This window comes from Rhinoderma darwinii, chromosome 4 (genome assembly GCF_050947455.1).
Source record: "Rhinoderma darwinii isolate aRhiDar2 chromosome 4, aRhiDar2.hap1, whole genome shotgun sequence".
Lineage (NCBI taxonomy): Eukaryota > Metazoa > Chordata > Amphibia > Anura > Rhinodermatidae > Rhinoderma > Rhinoderma darwinii.
The window spans coordinates 144999902-145020598 of NC_134690.1; the positions used below are offsets into that span (position 1 = coordinate 144999902).

Consider the following 20697-nt stretch of genomic DNA (forward strand, 5'->3'; position numbering starts at 1 on the left):
ACAAATTACTTTTCATGTTTTTTTTATTGAGCTTATTGAGTAAACATCCACAATGCAGGGAATAAATGTAAGTTAACCCTTGAATTTAATACCCTGTAGATCTCCCTTGAGCAGCAATCACCTCCACCAAATGTTTCCTGTAGCTGCAAATAGAATTTGTACAACGTTAAGGAGGAATTGTGGACCCTTCCTCCCTGCAAATTTGTTTTCGTTCATCAATATTTCTGGGATGTCTTGCGTGCACAGCCCTCTTCAGGTCATTCCACAGCATCTCGATAGGGTTAAGTTCAGGACTCTGACTTGGCCATTTCAGTAAGCAAATCTATGACTTTTTCGGCTATTTTTTAGTTGATTTATTTGTGTGCTTTGAGTATTGTCCTGTTGCATCACACAACTTCTCTTCAGTTTGAGGTCATGCACTGCTGCCCTTAGATTCTCCTTTAAAATGTTTAGATACACGTTTGGATTAATTGTTTCCTCAATGATTGCAAGGTGTACAAGCCATGAAGCAGCAAAGCACTCCTAAACTATGATGTTCCCTCCACCAGCTTATGAATGGGACCAAGTACAGATGTAGCCATCTTTAAATTGACTCTGATAACTTGCTGCAGTGTGATATCACACAACAGAAGCCATTGAAAAAGTCGAGATAAGCGATCTAGCCACTGTTTATTTAATGTGTTAAAAGTCAAGGTAAAGACGGCTACATCTGTATACGCATGATGTAATCTCAATCTCCGCCCACCTAGAGCTGAAAAGTTCCTCTCAGTTTCCCTCTTCGTCTGCACTAATCTGAAATTTCACACATGCTCAGTACAAGCTGCAGTACACCTGGTTTTCACAGTTACTCAGTACAAGCTGCATTCTGCCTGGCATTACCACATACGCAGTACAAGCTACAGTCTGCCTGGCTCTCACACATGCTCAGTACAAGCTGCAGTCTGCCTGGCTCTCACACAAACTCAGTACAAGCTGCAGTCTGCCTGGCTCTCACAAATACTCAGTACAAGCTGCACTCTGCCTGGCTCTCACAAATACTCAGTACAAGCTGCAGTCTTCCTGGCTCTCACACATGCTCAGTACAAGCTGCAGTCTGCCTGGCTCTCACACATGCTCAGTACAAGCTGCAGTCTGCCTGGCACTCACACATACTCAGTACAAGCTGCAGTCTGCCTGGCTCTCACACATACTCAGTACAAGCTGCAGTCTGCCGGGCACTCACACATACTCAGTACAAGCTGCAGTCTGCCTGGTTCTCACCCATGCTCAGTACAAGCTGCAGTCTGCCTGGCTCTCACACATACTCAGTACAAGCTGCAGTCTGCCTGGCTCTCACACATGCTCAGTACAAACTGCAGTCTGATTTGCTCTCACACATACTCAGTACAAGCTGCAGTCTGCCTGGCACTCACACATACTCAGCACAAGCTGCAGTCTGCCTGAAACTCACACATGCTCAGTACAAGCTGCAGTCTGCCTGGCTCTCAAACATGCTCAGTACAAGATGCAGTCTGCCTGGCTCTGACACATGCTCAGTACAAGCTGCAGTCTCCTAGTCTCTCACACATACTCAGTACAAGCTGCAGTCTGCCTGGCTCTCCCACATGCTCAGTACAAGCTGCAGTCTGCCTGGCACTCACACATATTCAGTACAAGCTGCAGTCTGCCTGGCACTCACACATATTCAGTACAAGCTGCAGTCTGTCTGGCTCTCACACATGTTCATTACAAGCTGCAGTCTGTCTTGCTCTCACACATGCTCAGTACAAGCTGCAGTCTGCCTGGCTCTCACACATGCTCAGTACAAGCTGCAGTCTGCATGGCTCTCTCACATGCTAAGTACAAGCTGCAGTCTGCCTTGCTCTCGCACATGTTCTGTACAAGCTGCAGTCTGCCTGGCTCTCACACATGCTCTGTACAAGCTGCAGTCTGCGTGGCTCTCACACATACTCAGTACATGCTGCAGTCTGCCTGGCACTCACACATACTCAGTACAAGCTGCAGCCTGTCTTGCTCTCACACATGCTCAGTACAAGCTGCAGTCTGCCTGGCTCTCACACATGCTCTGTACGAGCTGCAGTCTGCCTGGCATCCACACATGCTCAGTACAAGCTGCAGTCTGCCTGGCTCTCTCACATGCTAAGTACAAGCTGCAGTCTGCCTTGCTCTCGCACATGCTCAGTACAAGCTGCAGTCTGCCTGGCACTCACACATACTCAGTACAAGCTGCTGTCTGCCTTGCTCTCACACATACTCAGTACAAACTGCAGTCTGCCTGGAACTCACACATACTCAGTAGAAGCTGCAGTCTGTCTGGCTCTCACACATACTCAGTACAAGCTTCAGTCTGCCTGGCTCTCACACATACTCAGTACAAGCTGCAGTCTGCCTGGCACTCACACATATTCAGTACAAGCTGCAGTCTGCCTGGCTCTCACATGTGCTCAGTACAAGCTGCAGTCTGCCTTGCTCTCACACATACTCTGTACAAGCTGCAGTCTGCCTGCCACTCACACATGCTCAGTACAAGCTGCAGTCTGCCTGGCTCTCACACATGCTCAGTACAAGCTGCAGTCTGCCTGGCACTCACACGTGCTCAGTACAAGCTGCAGTTTGCCTGGCACTCACACATACTCAGTACAAGCTGCAGTTTGCCTGGCTCTCATACATGCTCAGTACAAGCTGCAGTCTGCCTGGCACTCACACATGCTCAGTACAAGCTGCAGTCTGCCTGTCACTCACACATACTCACTACAAGCTGCATTCTCTCTTACTCTGCAGTAAAGGAAAGCAGCAGATGCAGTTAGGAGCTGTAATCACAGACTAAAACTGCTGCTGGAAGATAGGCTCTCTCACTCAAAGTCATGGAAACTGCAGCTTGTACTGAGCATGTGTAAGATTTGAGCATTGTGCTTGGGAGTATGGACAACAATAGGAGTTTGTCAGCTCTAGGTTACATAATGCATATACTTGTTCTCGTAAAATACTACTTTGAATATCAGGCAGAAAAATTGAGAAAGGATTATACAGCTATTCTTACACAGATTTTCAAAGTAAATACATCTGTCTTATCAGTCGGGTCTAGGAGATCTATTCAATAACGTATGCAGCTTAAATTGTGAAATCTGGTGACAGATCCTGTTTAAATAATAGTATAGTGCACTGATACCCTATTATAGCCAATGTGATTATAATAAAGTTTGTAATTAGGATATGCCCTAAATATCTGATATGGGTACCAGCTCTCTACAGTATAATGCATTGCAATAGTACTTTCACTGGCAGGCAGCATATTTGGCCCTGCCTTAGGAATCTAAGGTATTAAATGACTGGGATCTGAGTTATCTCTTATCCCTTAAAATGTGTGTTAGCTGTATAGTACACTGTGTAGGAATGACACTATCCCGTAACCTTTATTTACAAATACCTCATATCTGAACAGATTACTTTACTCAGGTCTTATCCCCACCAAGGAAGAAACCTACTCACTCCTAGAGTCTAGCAATATGAGTGTTACGGTCACAGGGTATGTGGACCCACTAGGCCGCTCCGCCGTAGCGGGGAGGCAGCTGACCAGGTACCAGTCTACACGAAAGTCAATAGCAGATAGCAATGCTTGGGTACCTGAACTAGTCCAGACGGTGGTTGTGGCTTCAGCATGGATGGAGGCCGGTGCGGCAGGTAGCGCCAGACGTGGCGGGCAGTATCCGATGTAGCAGAAGACACTGGACGTGGCAGAAGACACTGGACGTGACAAACGACACTGGACGTGGCAAACGACAGCAGGTGCAGTAGACACGACTCCCACACAGGTAGGCACAGGAACAAGAACAATACGGGATACAGGAAGGGGTAACAGGGCACGGGTAACAACTGGAACGGGGAAACACTAAGGGACCATTTGCAAGACAGACTGGGATAGACTAACAACGCTCAGGCAAGGATCAGCAGGCCTGGGGCCTTCTTATAGACCAGGAAATCATGGCAGTTGGTGATGATGATGATTTCCTTTGTGCGCTGGCCCTTTAAGGCCGGGCACGAGCGTGCGCGCGAACCCTACCGGACACAGCAGAACGGAGCGGAAGTGAGCGCAGAAGGAGATGGGGACCAGTGCTCACGGATCCATGGCTGCGGGCGTCGGGAGGTGAGTAAACCCGACGGCCCGCGGCCATGGACGCTACAATGAGCTTCCTTCATTATAACAGACTTGTTACTTACTGAAAAAATGGAATTAAACACAAAGATTTTAACAGAAAGGCGACTTGGGTGAAAACATAATACTTCAGATCAAACCTCCTAAGAAACTGATAGTGCTCTTTTATAAATAATTATTAATAACATATGGAGAAGCACCTTTATTGATACATGGGAAAAATATATTGATACTACGTTAAACCCCACTCAACTGAGCTTCTTACTATAAACCCCTAAACTGATGCATCAGATTGTAAGAGTTTGGATACAAGATACTGTTAAGATGGTACATAACCCCTTCAAAATTACACCAATATGACCATTCTGAAAAGATAGCTGCTGGAAATGTCAAACAGAAACAGGCACTTTCATATATGGTGCGTCTTTCCTCATGTTAGAGATTTCTGGTAAACCGTTGCAAACCCTGATGGCGGAAAGCATATGTTACATCCAACTACTTAAGATATTAACTGGTTGCCGACACAGGACGAGTATGCTCATCCTGAGCGGCGAGCACTTCGCGCATTAGGACGAGCATACTCGTCCTGTGTGACAGCCGTCCCTGCGCGCGTCTGTGCGTGCGATCGAGAGCGGGGCAACGGCTGTAATACACAGCCACGGCCCCACTCTGACAGCGGAGAGAAGAGAAACATCTTCTCTCCGCTGTTAACCCTTTGAACGCCGCGATGAAAGCTGATCGCGCCGTTCAAAGAGAGGGGACTGCACATTGATCTCGTCACAGAAAATAACTGTGACGCGATCAAAGCCCACAACTCGTATGGCCAGACAGCCCAGGGTCCATTGAAGGACCCCAGGGCTGTCTGAACATATTTCCTGTTGTTAGGGCATACTGAGGTATGCCCTAACAACTGCCTGTGTACGATCAGTAACAGGCTAATGTACTGGCATATAGATCTATGCCAGTACATTGCAGTTACAAAATCAAAATACAAAATGATAAATCCCTTTATGGGATTAAAAAAAAAAGTTAAATGAATGTAAAAAAAAAAATAATGGTAAATAAATAAATAAAAAGTTAATAAAATACACAGAAACACACATTTTTTATAATAAATCAACTTTTTAAAATATAAGTCCCAAAACATTAAATAATATAGACATATTTGGTATCGCCATGACCGTAACAACCTGTACAACAAATGTATAACATTATTTATGATGATCGGTGTATGGTGTAAAAAAAAAATATTAAAACTGCTGCGCAACTGCTTTTTTTCTGCATTTTAATCTAATTAAAAATGTATAGAAATTAAACGATAATGTATTTGTACCAAAAAATGGTACGTACATAAAGTACAACTCGTACCCGCAAAAAACAAAGTCTCATACAACTACGTCGTACAAAAAATAAAAGCGTTATGAGCGTCGGGATGCAAAGAGGGAAATGTAAAAAAAATTGCTCTGTACTCAAGGCCAAAATTGGCCGTGTCCTTAAGGGGTTAAAGACTCTACTCCTCTATCTTTTCCCAACACGGTGAGACCCCTACGCTCAGTGGCTAGACTTCTGATGTGTGCAACATGGAAATCACTTACCTCTTTCACATTAGCTCAATGGACAGCAAAATTGGATAATCTTTATAGATTAAATGATTAGATTGAATTTAGCGCACTGGGAATCAAGTAGCGATACTAAATTTGAAATATTTGAAAACCATGGGAATTCTACAAGATATTCATCATATAAACGCAGAAACATAAATATATCAATAGAAACAATATTTAGGCAGACAGATACATATCAAATCGGGGGGTGTACAATGGGAATGTTTTGGGGTGATCAAAACAACGTGAGGGATGGTGTCTTGATCCAGTCACTACCAGGAATACAAGGATGTGGGAATAAATACAAAACAAAATATTAGACAATCCCCGGCTCTTTACTCAATATGTGTTATTTTGACCAAAGCAGGCAAAATTAAACCAGGTGAAATCCTCAACACCCAAATACAAATAAAATATAGCAGTTATTTTACCGCTCTGATGGTCGTATAGGAGACAGTTCCACAGTCTGATATGTATCTTCGAAGGGTACAAAATCCCCCAGCCTATATGCAAGAAGGCAATTCCTTAGTCCAAATCGTGTACTTTTTGGATTTTTCTTTAACTTGTAGTTCCACACAGGGATGTAGAGATGCTACGATCCAGGTAAGCCCAGTCGAACACCACACTATATCTCCAAAGAGGGTACAAGGAAACAAATAGTGCAACACTTTTTGGACTAGTTCACTTCACGCTTTTTATTCCATACTTACAAAAAGGGAAAAGATTTAAAGCATAGCATAATCCATAGCATACGGCACGCCAAACTCTATAGCCCAACCCCGGGTTTCGCACTTCCGGCTTTGTTTCCTTGTTCCCTCTTTGGAGAAAAAAAGACACACATGTCCATAAAGTTCAACCAAGGGATGGGATATAGTGTGGTGTTCGACTGGGCTTTCCTGGATCGTAGCATCTCTGCATCCCTGTGTGGAATTACAAGTTGAAGAAATAGCCTAAAAGCACACGATTTGGACTAAGGAATTGCCTTTTTGCATATAGGCTAAGGGATTTTGTACCCTTCGAAGATACATATCAGACTGTGGAACTGTCCTCTATACAACCGTCAGAGTGGTAAAATAACTGCTATATTTTATGGGAATAAATGCAGTCTTTATAAGATGTAAAAAAAAGTGGTTACACTGCTTTGAGGGGCAGCAGTGAGTGCTAAAGGGGTATTCCTATCTTAGAAATGTATGGTATATCCAGAAACATGTAAGCAGATAGTCTACTAGATTTTAATATCTTGCTTTCCAAAATGAATACGACTTTTTTCACCGTCACAGTGCTGGATCATTCTTGCTACTTTGGAATCATTATAAGTTATTTAAACTATTACATACTCCTTATCTTAATTTTTAGATTTGTTTTTCATAGTCTATAGATGTCACTGTTGTACTTGATGTATGACACATAAAGGGATTTAGTCACTGACAAAAACATTTCTAGAAAAAAAATTTAAAAACAGCTTGAGTTTGCTTGGTTTGTCAAATAAATAAATATTTTATTTTAAACACTAAAAAAAATATTCATTTCCTAAAGCATGAATAGCCTGTGTCAATATATATTTAAAAAAGAACAGATCTCCATAAAAAAAAACAATATTCATAAATCCATTTAATTTTTTTTCTAAAGAAATAAAAATCCACGAATAGTTCACAATATATTGGCAGCCATACACCTGACCTATCCGAGCACTCAAGTTCTGATATATTACTCTCCTTTTAAATCAGAAGGTGATCGATAAAGTCAGAATAATATTTATTTTATTATATATATACAGCCTATTGACTTGATATAGAGGACTGACTTATCCCATTCTCTGTACGGTTATTGATCTATGATGGGCTGAATACAAATTCAGGAGGAAGCATTAGATTTTTGGTGATTAATTAAAGGCTGTAGACTTTAATCCGGCTTTTTAATTAACAAGCAACTTGTAAATCATAATTAATCACGGATCATATTGTCTAATTGTGTAGAACTTGGTAAGAAAATATATTTATTAAGTTATAAGTCTATCTCTTCTTATTTAACTGTTTAGAAGTTTTCAGACTGAGTAAGTGTTTTTTCCTTGTGAGTCCCAGGAGCACACAGTATGCCGGGTGGAGGGGGGAGCGAGGGGCAAGTCTATCGCCTTCAGTTTTTTGATCATTCTTGCCACTCAAACACAGCTGAGCAATTCCATGCATTTTTCTACATTCACTGCTCATACCTCTTCGTACCACAGGGGTGATTTCACTGATCTGAAAAATATTTTCCCACCCACTTTTTAGCAGATCATTCCATGTGGACTGCTAGATTAGACACATCACAGTATATCTCCCAGACAGCCTATTGCAATATTTATTAAAAACAGAAGCAGCGTGTCAATCAGAGGCGTATAGATTCCAGCTAGCACTTGCTGTAACCCATGATGCTACCTTAATTGTGCTTCTGAGAACTAATTTTAAGCATTGCTTTGTATCATGCAATGCATTCTCCTTGTTCTCCTAAACTATTTCAGACATTTTGAGCAGGGAGCATAAAGCCATGACTTAGCTGTGGTTTTTGTGACATTAACAGACCCCCAAAAAGGCTTGATCTAATGAACACAACGGTATCAATACTGGGGGGGAAGTTTGGAGGATTATGCTGGATCTATGCTGAAAACCTGGCTTGAGTCACTGAAGAGGATGTGACATCTTAACACAGGTAAGAATTGCATGCAAACACAAAAGATTCTGTTGCTTAATGTATTGAATCCGGGTAGATGCTGCAAGCAGAGGAAGGCATGTGCAAGCAAGCTGGCAGGCAATAATGGGAAAGGAAAGATGTCTGCTTACATTGTAATAAAGGAATATAGTTAGTAACGTGCTCTGATGGCAACTGAAATATTTTGAGGACAAGCAGACTACTGGGAATGCATAAAGACATCATTTATTCTCATGGACAGAGGTCATAAAGACTTGGATTTTATATTCTGTATCAGCTGGGTTGTTGGAAAAAAAAGATGGGGTGTGTTGTGGAAAGTGGGATTCCTGAAGAACAGACTGGCAGCTCAGAACCTGTAGATTAGGAATTGCTGGCATTCATGCCCAGTGTGATGACTGGATTCATGGAAGTGGGATGGGTTAGTGGCCGTCTCATGAATATCGTGCACAGAATCTATGAAAATATGACATTGTGCCACCCATTGTGCATGATGAATGAGATAAATTATGTTTGCCTATCACTTGCTGTTAGTTGATGATGTTATTATTAAGACTTTGACATGTTTTCCCACCCTGAATATATGATATTGACAGATATTACATGACATGGCTTTGTAGTTGACAGCAGACCATTATATCAGGCTTTTGCTCACTTTGGTCACAGAGGAGTTAAGCAGTAACAGAATACAAAACGTCACTGGAGCGTGTTAAATATTCACATTGTAAACAATGAACTATTCAGCATGAGTAATTTCCCTGTGTCCTTCTGTTTTCATTTCAGTTTTGCTGTAGGCAAATAATTATTGTGAAATGGAATATGCATAACAGAAGTTAATTGAATACATCATAAGTTTTCTCATAGACATATAAGTGATCTATTAACGTATATGATCATTATTATAAGAAAATAATTAAGAGGTTCCATTAATTACCTTAAAAATGAAAACCAAGAAGTGATTTAAGTTTGGTTATTTAGTGCTTGGGAGTATTATAACTCTTCAGAGGGATAATAATGTTCCTCAATGATAAGCTTTATCCTGCAATATGAGTCTGGAGCTGTTTAGCATGGCCATTCGTTTGAAACAGAGTTGTGATTTCTCCCCAAGACACCTACTTACAGTTACAATTGTTTAATAAATTTCATTTTCATTTGCTGTTCTTGCACAATTGAGAAATGTTTTAGTATGTATAGAAATATTAATAAGTAAGCAAGGACTAATTGGTACTATTACTCAGTGGGCTACCCATTAATATCTTGGAGTTTCCTAAAATAGGTATTTTTAACATTTGTCAGATAAGCAGCTGCTAAAAGTAGACTTGCCCACATTGGTGGTCTTGCTATTGTAATGATCAACAGGAGACGGTGGCTGGTGGGTGTGCTTCATGGGGTGAACATGGTTTACACTGAGCTTCTGAACTATGGAAGCTTTGGACACTTGTGTGCACATGTCTAAAATAATTAATAGATTACGTTGTTCATTCAGGAACTATCCCATAATGCAACCCTATACAATTGTACAACTGCATTTAGTTTATTTAAAGGAGAATGGCATAATTCACTATAATCCAAATATTTTGAAGAAGAATTAAAATTTAATTTAGGAACTGTTTATATTGGCATTCAGAGCCTTCGTCATGGTGGCTTTTGCCCTTTACAGCATTTTTGGTGACAAGAATAACGCAGTCTGCAGCGCTATTCTTGACCTAAAAAATCATTCGATGGAACCCCGACGTACCCCATGGAAGTGAATGGTGTCTATCTGAAATTGCCGTAAAATAAAAATTACTGTAATGGCTCTGTCATGAATAGAAGTCTAGGTGCTATTGTGAACAGAGGCTATGATGTAGTGTTTCTTTTTAGTACTATGATCTACCATGAGTAAATTTTAACTATAGATTTTTTTCAAATTGTTTTTATTAAAATATTAACAAATTGGGAATTCAGGAGAAAAAAGGTGGGTTTAAAAGGGATGGATATTAGTTTGAGGTGTTAATGGTAGTATAATATTGTCAATAGATAGCAAAATCAATACAGACCCACTTGAAATAATAATACTAAATAGTGGGTCACACAAGTTGGCTGTGAGCTTAAATAATGTGTCACGTTCTTCATAGCTGCTGTATATATATATATATATACATATATATTATATATATATATATATATATATATATATATATAAATATCACTACATTTAAACAACTGTCTATATACTTTTACTACAGTAAGTGTGAGAGGGGAGTTTTGCGTTTTAAGGTATGTTCGTATAGGGAGGATTTATTGTGGACATTTCTGAAACTATCCCATTCATCTGAATGGACTTTGCAGACATTCATGTACATGTTCACATGTTGAAGATTTATTATAGAAATTTCAGAAACTGTCCAAATCAATCTGACTGGACTTTTCAGACATTCATGCAAGTGATGCAAAAACAACCCCATTCAGATGCATAAAAAATAATTCGCAGAAGTCTCTGCATCAAGTCTGATGCATGTGAAATTACCCTAAAATGGAATGTATCACCTATTTGTTTTTGTTCTTAATAGTTAAAACCAGAAAGTACAATATATTCTTTTTTTTATAATCTGTTTTTATTTTTTGTTTGTAGTTTTTTTAATTCTATGTTCTGTACATGACTATGGGGGCAGTCATCTTGCCTGAGCTGCTGTTAAGAACATTTAGAGATATATGCTTTACAGCAGCCACATGGACCATAGGAACCCATGAACAGGAGGAGTTCTATTGACTTCTATGGGAGAGTTTTCCATAGAAGTGATACCAGGGGTGGGATTCAAATTTTTAACAACAGACAATTTTTTAATGTTGCAGACAAAGACATATGCGCCGGGGGGTGGGTTGCGGTGTTTTGTGGTGTATATCGCGCCGTGAAAAATTATTCTAATAATCAAATAAAACAATTACAATATTCAAAATACACCCTATATTAGAGTGGACTCTAAATAAAGAAATTCCCTGCTCAGAATGTGTAACTTGATCTCCACACTATGTATATTATTACATAAGCGTACATACCTACCTACCCACACATTATAATAAACTCACCAATTATGTACAGACCTATATGCGTACATTCAATATCCTAAGTATGCTCAGCCCATTTAGTTAGGCTGTGCACTGTGAGAAGGGTGGAGGACAGTGCGGTGTGTGCAGTAATCTGCAACAAATCTCCTGGCTAATACAGAGATACAGTGCCAGAACCAAGTTCAGTATATATATATATATATATATATATATATACAACACTAGAACCAAGCTCAGTACATAAATACAGCACCAGAACAAAGCTCAGTACATATATACAGCACCAGAAACAAGCTCAGTACATAAATACAACACCAGAACGAAGCGCAGTGCATATATACAACACCAGAACAAAGCTCAGTACATATATACAGTGCCAGGATCAAGCTCAGAACATATAAACAGCACCAGAACAAAGCTCAGTACATATATACAGCACCAGAACAAAGCTCAGTACATAAATACAACACCAGAACAAAGCTCTATACATAAATACAAAGCCTGAACCGAGCCCAGTACATAAATATAGCACCAGAACAAAGATCAATACATAAATACAACACCAGAACCAAGCTCAGTACATAAATACAGCACTAGAACAAAGCTCAGTCCATAAATACAGCACCAGAACAAAACTCAGTACATGTATACAGCACAGAACCAAGCTCAGTACATGTATATATGTTTTGAGCTTTGTTGTGGTGCTGTATATATGTACTGAGCTTGGTTCTGATGCTGTATATATGTAGTTCAGTATGTATATACAGCAGAAGCACAAATACATCTCAGTACAGAGATCATTTGCAAACTCAGTTTAACCCCTGCTATATAAGTTTGTATGGCATAAAACTACAGCTCCCAGTAGAGCCAGAACAGTGGTAAGGCTATGCTGGGAGTTGCTGTTTCACAAATAAGAACGATACACCCATCATTTAGCTGTAGATCATACAGTGACTATAGTACTGATTAGTCACAGGGAGAATAAACATTTACATTTAGTGACTCACAGGTGACGTCAGATTGGAGTCATTCTATTTCTCTTTACTTTTCCATCCGGTCCAGACCTCTATGATGATGTCTCCAGGCCACGACCCATTTCTGCAGGGTTTTTCGCTCAGATGTCTTCGGAAGCTCACTTTTCCAACATTTCCGCACCTATAAACGAAGATAAAATTCTCATAGTGTCACACTCTATGCTGCTGAATATAATAGTATGATACACTATGCCCCTGAATATAATAGTGCTACACACTGTGCCCATGAATAAAATTGTGTCAAACACTGTAAAGTAGTGCATCACACACACACACACACACACACACACACACACACACACACACACACACACACACACACACACACACACACACAGTGCACACTGTAGATTGTGCCACTCACAATGCCCCCTGTAGATAGTGCCCCTCATAGAGCTCCCTTTAGATAGTGCCCCTCATAGTGCCCTCTATAGATAGTGCTCCCCATAGAGACCTCTGTAGATAGTGCTCCCCATAGAGCCCTCTGTAGATAGTGCTCCCCATAGAGCCCTCTGTAGATAGTGCTAAAAAAATAGCCCTCTATAGATAGTGCTCCTTATAGAGTCCCATGTAGATAACACTACGGACTGTAATATTAAAAAAAACTTTATATGCTTACCGGTCCCCGTTCCAGCGCCATCCTCCAGTGACGCCAGGCCTCCTCCAGCTGCACAACACAGCGGCACAATGACGTAATCTCCCCGACTGCATCATCGCTAAAGCACCAAATGGCGAGGCATCCTGTGCCTCTCCAGGGTGGCACTAGGCAAATCAATTGTATCCGCGTCCTAAGGACGCGGATACAATTGAGTGCAGGGGACCAGTTCCGGTTTTCCGTTTCACCCCAGTTCTGCGAACCGGCTGTAATTTTAACAACAGATTACGGAGAACCGGGGCAAACCGGCCGTATCCCACCCCTAGGTGTTAGCTTTCATTGTAATCCTGCCTGTGATGATAATGAGATGACTGCTGAGAAGTGATCTCTACAGAATAGGCAGTATCAGTCTATTTTGAGGCTCTATGGCCAGCATGAAAACGGCAAGATTTTAGGATTTTCTTTTAATATAGATAATGACATAGAAAATTAAAAGTAAACATAATCCAAAAATGTTAAAGAATGTTTAACATTAAAATGTAATTCAAATAATAGGTAATTTTCTGATGACACAATCCCTTTACGGTAATGTGTTGTTGAGGAAGGAAGAGAGTTTTTTCTCTAACACTACTCAAAGACCTCAAAGCAACACTTCCATGACCTGAATTTGTGCATAAGTATGCTCACAACTCTTTACCATTGGACAGTAGGAGCATGTGACTGGGAAGCATGCAGGACCACCATAATTTGTGACCCATCAGTTAATGAATTATGAGCTGCCACTTGTCAGTAGTTGCAATGCTGTAGTTTCAAGCAGATAAGAGAAGTGCTCCCATAAAACAGTTGTATATTTTAGTTCATTTGACAATAACTATATTTTCATTAGGGATTGTAAATACTTATATGTAGGAATTTTCCCAGATTTAGTGCAATAATGTTTTTAAACTATCTTGCACTAAATGTACAAGTAAACTAAAATCACAGTACTCATATCAGTTCATTCTTCAGTCAATACAGTTTTCTGAAGAGCTCAGATTGCTTGTTGCAGCTCACATTATAAATAGTATGCAGCTAAATGAGTATGCCCTCTCTGAACATAAAGTTATGTTTCTATTTCTAAATTATCACCGTTACAATTTATGGCAGAATTACAAAATGTTAATTTATTAACATATACTTAATAACTAAACAGAAATATATGTTATTAATATCTGTAAAATAAAGAAATTAGGTAACTTTTCTGTAATCCAGGATTTAAAAAATGTCTATGCCCTTGATTAATTGTTGGACGACCCAGGGTGCGTAGAGAGACTAACATCTTCTCTTTCAAGATTTTGAGGTACAACTGGGAATTTATGATGCGATCGGTGAAGTCAAATTTCAGAACTTTACCGCCGCCTTATTTCACTGTGGAGACCATGCTTCGTATTCCTTCCCTTGAAACGCCATGCATTTAGGATGCCATTAGATACAAAAAGATTGACTTTGATCTTATCAGACCAAAGTATGGATTTCCAGAAGTCTTGACCTTTAACAATATGAACCTTGGCAACAGCTCATTGGGCTTGCTTGTGCTTTGGCTTCATCATTGGCATTCTAAATGAACAATAACCATGCATTCCACTTCTATGCATTATTACAGTGTGTGATAAAACAGTCATTTTGTTTTGGCTTGGAAAAGCATTTGCCAGCTCTGAGGCACTTGCTTAGTGAATCTACTGCACTTTTCTCAGCAAAACTCCCTCATCACGATGTAAAAAGTTTACAGCAACAGTATGAATGTTTCAGAAAGCTAGAAACGTGAACATTTTTTTTTCTGTATTACTTTTCTACTGTGTTCTAACTTAAATGGACACTAACCTTTCAAATAACTTATGCTAATCTTATAGTATACCTGATATAGATCAACTTTGCAATTTACTTACTGTTAAAATGTAGTTGTTTTATCCATGCAAATTCTGTGTAAAGTTACTGCCACTAGGTGTCCCCCTTCCTGCAATCTGCTGTTCATCTCCTGTTGTCAAGCAAAATCCATCTGTAGTTAAAGAGCAAAGGAGACAGACTGCAGGAGGTGGGGTGTCTCTTCTCACCATGCTCATAGAGTCTATGGGGAGGGGAGGAGGGAGCAGGAAAATGAAGCAGACACAGACACACAGACATGCTGCCCATAGGAGTTTATGGGGAGGGAAGAGCAGGAGGGGGGAGCAGGAACAGAGTGGAGACACAGACGTTGCCCATAGAAGTCTATGGAGAGGTTTAGGGGGATGCAGAAGGAGGGAGCAGGAGAACAGAAAGACACATATGCTGCCTATCAAAGTCTAATAAGCGAGGAGAAGAGAGAAGATGAGGGAGCAGAGAGAGACAAAGACACGCTGCCCGTAGAAGTCTGTGGAAAGGGATAGGGAAGCAGGAGGAGGGAGCAGAGTGAGAGACACAGATGCTGCCCATAGAAGTGTATGGAGAGGGGAGGGGGAGCAGGAGCAGAGTGAGAGACACACACAGACGTGCAGCAGGTTCTGGTGAGAACAAAGAAAAACTGTGATGGAAACAGGGAGGAAGTGGGTTAAAGGTAATATATGTACATTAGATGTTAAGACCTGGTGACAGGTCCTCGTTAAGTCTGAGAATTATTCAGTGGGTTAAGTACCACTTCTAATTATCAAGCAATCACACCAGTTTTAGTGTGATGGTGTAACGTACTCTGCTGACCGATTAACCTTAACTGGCACCAGGAAAGATGCATTTTGTAATTTTACGGAAGGTGCACTCATTTTTTGCAACATGGCCTTTTATCATTTTGATAAGAAAATCTTATTTTCTTTTTTAATATTGACATGTTTTATGGTAATTGATAAACCAGTTGCTGAAACATAACATCAAATAGTAACCCCAAATATGTCTTAATTGTAAAGAGAAATTGTTGATTTTATTGTACTCGTTTATGCAGGAATTATTTGATTTATTTGTTCTCTCTATTCATGAAGTCATCTGAAAGATATCACTTGTAATAAAAATAATATGGTGGAACTGAGTAAAAAGTACCTCCACTATTGCATCAACACTCTTCATTTAGTCCTTTACTACACCCTGGTCTCAAAGTGTTGATAGTTGATAGAAGTCGATATCTTCTTCCATTTGTTTCTCATACTGATTTAACATTTGCCAATTGAAAATGATACAATGCATTTTTCTCACATACAATAAACCACATTGCTGCGGTGTACCTGAAAATTACATTCCAGGCACAAAAATATTATCTTGCTGTTGCTGTCTTTTGTTATTTTTTGACCTAGACTTTGTCATGTAACTGCAGGACCGAACAAATGTTTTGTTATGAGTTGTTACTATTTCTCATAAAGATGGTCTTGAATTTTTTTTGGTAATAGGTGTAGCAGAGGTGACTCTACATTTGACAAAACTCATCTTGATATCATCATGAGTTTTTTTGGCTCCACCTCAACCGCAACACAAGAACCGAGAAACTCTTACTCAAATTTTGCACGCCATATTTTGATCAGAATTTAGCATCAGTATTTGTAAGCCAAAACTAGGAGTGGAACATAAACAGAGAAAAGATATAATGGAAAAATTGTAACTCTTCGGTTTGTGTACCCACTCCTGGTTTTGGTTTAGAAATATGGATGCAAAATATTATCCAAAATACTGCCATGTGAAAGTCGCCCTACTCCGAGTTATATCCTTGCCCTCAATTTAATCATTTTAGATTTTCTGCATTACCATAATGCTCTACAATCAGACAACGCTTCTGATTACTGATTAATATTTCTACATTACCGCTATTATTACATTAATTTACTATATAAAAAAAACAGAACAATTGACTTGCACCGTATTACCAATTTTGCTTTGTTGAATAGAGGACCTGAGATTAGGGACCTGCAATACAAAGTTATGATAAAAAAAAAAAACTTTACATATATAAGCCAGTAGTGAATCATTGTTTGCCATCGGATACCCCAGATCTGGATCAGCTCTGTCACTTTGTTACTCTGTGGCAGAGCTACAGGCAACAAGCACAATCACTGGTGCTCAATTCCATTGGGGTATGAAGGCTATGAACAAATATAAAGATTTCTTCTATAAATTCCCCAATCTCCATTCCTTCATATTATTTTATTAATCTTGAACCATAAAATTCAATTTTGGATTTGCACATAGGTACAAAACTACTCTAATTCTGTTTTCCTTTCAAACTCATCTTCACTTCCAATTTGTTGCTTGATGTCACATAATAACAATAACTCTGTTTAATTGTGCCTCAACCAGATACACTGAAAATGTCATAAAATAATTTGTTCTCCATTGAATTTGAGAGGGAAAAATGTCTGACTATATATCTCCAGAGATTCTAAATTGAAACTTGCTATAAGCACTGACACACTGAATAGTGCTGAACAGCATACTCTATACCTTTTTTCTGCAATGAGCTGCAGACAAAAAACTTTTGAATATTTTTCTCCTAGGCCATATCCTGAACGCATCACAAAGTACAATCATTCCCTTTCTGTACTTTACTGTATATAAAAATTTGTTTATCGAATTTGAGATAAAACTTTGACTTTTCATTTGTTCCTTACTAAATTTCTCTGAAGTTGTCCAATCTAAAGTTGTTTAATGTGAATTTTTATAAATAGTCAAACAAACAAATCAGAATGCTTCTGTGTCGGAAATATTGTTCCAATTTTTTGTAAGACTTCAGTTTTGCAATATATAACAAGTATACATTCAGCCTAGTATGTGAAATAAGAGTAATAAGTTCTAGTGCAGGTTATAATAGTGTGTGATAACGTGACTTATGTCTTGTTTATAACAAAATGTTCCTTGTTAAATTTATTTGGTTATTATTTGAAACAAAAATTGGATATAAAGAAAGAAGCATAGATTTTACCGCTCAGACGGTTACTGAAACGGTAGTCCAAGGTGTTTACGGAATATCCGCTTTCCCCCAGCCTGTATGCAAATAGATAATTCAAAATCCCACTTGTGTGCTCTGTTGTTCTTCGCCCTGTAGTTCCACAAGGGAAATATCGGCCTCCTGACACAATTGTTCCAGACCGATCGAGAACCTATATCTCCAGTATGGAAAGAAGGGGATATAGTGCAAGACCTTTAGGATAAATTTCACTCCACGCTTGTTTTATTCCATACTCACAGGATGAAAAAAAGAAAACCTTTATACGCCTCAAATTAATATCTACAGAAAAAGAGTCTTTTAGACATATGTTAGTCCAAATATATAAATTTTATTATTCCACAAATAGGGAACCCTCCCATAGATACCCATACAAATGCATACATTCATCAATTAATCACCATAGCCTATTTGTTATAATAGTGCATGATATACAGCAGGTAAATAACAGCACTGGGGAAGAGCATATAGTCTACAAAATGGTAAAAAGTCCTAATAGTATCAGCCACCCCTCTACCTAGGTAAGGTCTGTCAAAAGATGTTTAAACTAACTACCATACATAAGTACTGAGCATGGTTGCATATCTATTACCTGTGGCTGACATGATGGCAGCTGATGGTCTCAGGAGAGAAACACCTCGACGCGCGTTTCACACCCTTCGTCAGGAGGGATGAAAGTGTAGAGGAGTGTGATTTAAATACTACACCTGTATACCGGTGACCAATGGCGCATGGCGATTCATTAGACCTTCCCACGTGTGTCTTCCGCGTTAGGAGCGTTCAGTGCAGTGTCAGAATCCACCATCATCTGCACTTCCGCCCTCACTCTGACAACTTCCGGTACAACATGTGGACGGCGAATCAAGCACATGCGCACGTCACCCTATGTGTCAAGTCATCTAGCGATACAATACAAATCAGCCGTTCAGACTACTTGCAATTTATTCATATGGAGAGGAGTTTAAAGTGTTTATAATATCCGTCAACAACCATCAGTTCACATTACGGTTAGTTATACCCACTATGTACATATATGCATAAATACATGTTGTATTCCTATACCTGCACCTTAGGTACAACATAAATATGAATGTGTCACGAAATGTGCGGCGCACCAAGTACCATCAGTGGAAGCACGGGTAAGGAAGACCACCACCAGTGCCCGTCACCGGAGGTGGAAGTCCCCCACCTGGACGCCCACCGCAGCACCACACACCGCCACGACACACACATCTAAGTTTGTTTATCAAATCTTTTAGACACACTATGATATATATATATTGGAGTGCATCACATCACCATGCCGCACGACATACACCCAATACGGGAGAAAGGGTGGGGAAGACCACCCCCCCAGCGCCCAACACTGGGGATGAATATTCCCCACCCGGACCCCCGCGCAGCACACCCCGTGTCCCACGACAGCGCGAGACACTCCATGATTAAAAATTGTACATTAAATGCGTACACCTATATATAGAAATTTCCCACAAGTCCGGGGCACACTCGGCGAAGGCCACCACCAAAGACAGTGAGCGGTGACAATCCACCGAGCATACCCCAGATCTAAATACACATGTCATACAGAATAGGGTGCTGTATATGAGATGATCAGAATAGAATAGAGAGTACAGATTTCATATTATGTGAATGATGTTGTGACCAAATGACATCTAAACATTATTATAATATATTGAATACCTCCAAACAAGGAGGAAAATTCAAAAGTGCAAATAAAACAATAAAAAATATATATAATTAAAAAATTGAGGTATGAGGAGGGAGGACACACAGCCTCACTCCCCGTACAAAGTGCTACATAATGTCTGTCCCTTGGTCACCGGAACAGCCAGGAGATAATTTCAGACCAGTCCGGGAAGCAAGGGACAGATGCAAATCCATATATCCGTTGTAATAAAAAATATATATATAGTGCACATAAATATCATTTCATATGAACAATAATTCAATTGTATATTCACTGTGAAGTAGTGATTCTTAACCTGCAAATTTACTATAAATTTTATATACACCAGTGATGGGGGCCACTTGTGCCCCGTCGTACGCAAACTTGTTTATGGGCTTCTGGGAGGGAAGCACTATACAGAGTGACAACAACCCATATGTGACATCTATGGTGTCATGGCGACGATTTATTGATGACATTCTGTTTGTCTGGCAGGTTACAGAACATGATCTTGGAGGCTTCTTGAGCTACTTAAATGAAAATGATGTCAATATTAAATTAGTAAGTAAATATAGCAATACTGCAATTGAATTTTTGGATATTCATATTTTGATTGAGACTGGTGGAAAAATCAAAACCAATATTTTCAGAAAGGAGACCTCAGTTAATGCATATTTAATGGAAGATTCCTCCCACCCTAAACATATCATAAAGGCTATCCTGAGAGGACAATTCCTCCAGGCAAGGCGTATCTGCTCCTCTGATGAATGCTTTGAAGCTCGATCTAAAGATCTTATATCGAGATTTCAAAAAAGGGGTTATGAGGAAACTCATGTGAGACAGGAATTTCACAATGCAAAATCAAAGAATCGAATGGACCTCTTGAAACCAAAGGCAAAGAAGGGGCCGGATGAGGTGGTAAGATTTATTTCAGGTTACAACAAACAATGGAATACAA

At 39.7% G+C, this 20697-nt stretch overlaps 1 protein-coding gene across 1 annotated transcript in view; it reads left to right on the forward strand.

The window, feature by feature from the left end:
- The first annotated feature begins 8034 nt into the window (after positions 1–8034).
- KCNMB2 (potassium calcium-activated channel subfamily M regulatory beta subunit 2) overlaps positions 8035–20697 on the forward strand; it is a 626403-nt gene continuing 613740 nt past the window's right edge. The window contains exon 1 of the mRNA XM_075861645.1: positions 8035–8445. The gene's annotated coding sequence lies outside the window, so the exon portion shown is untranslated. The remainder of the gene's footprint in view (positions 8446–20697) is intronic.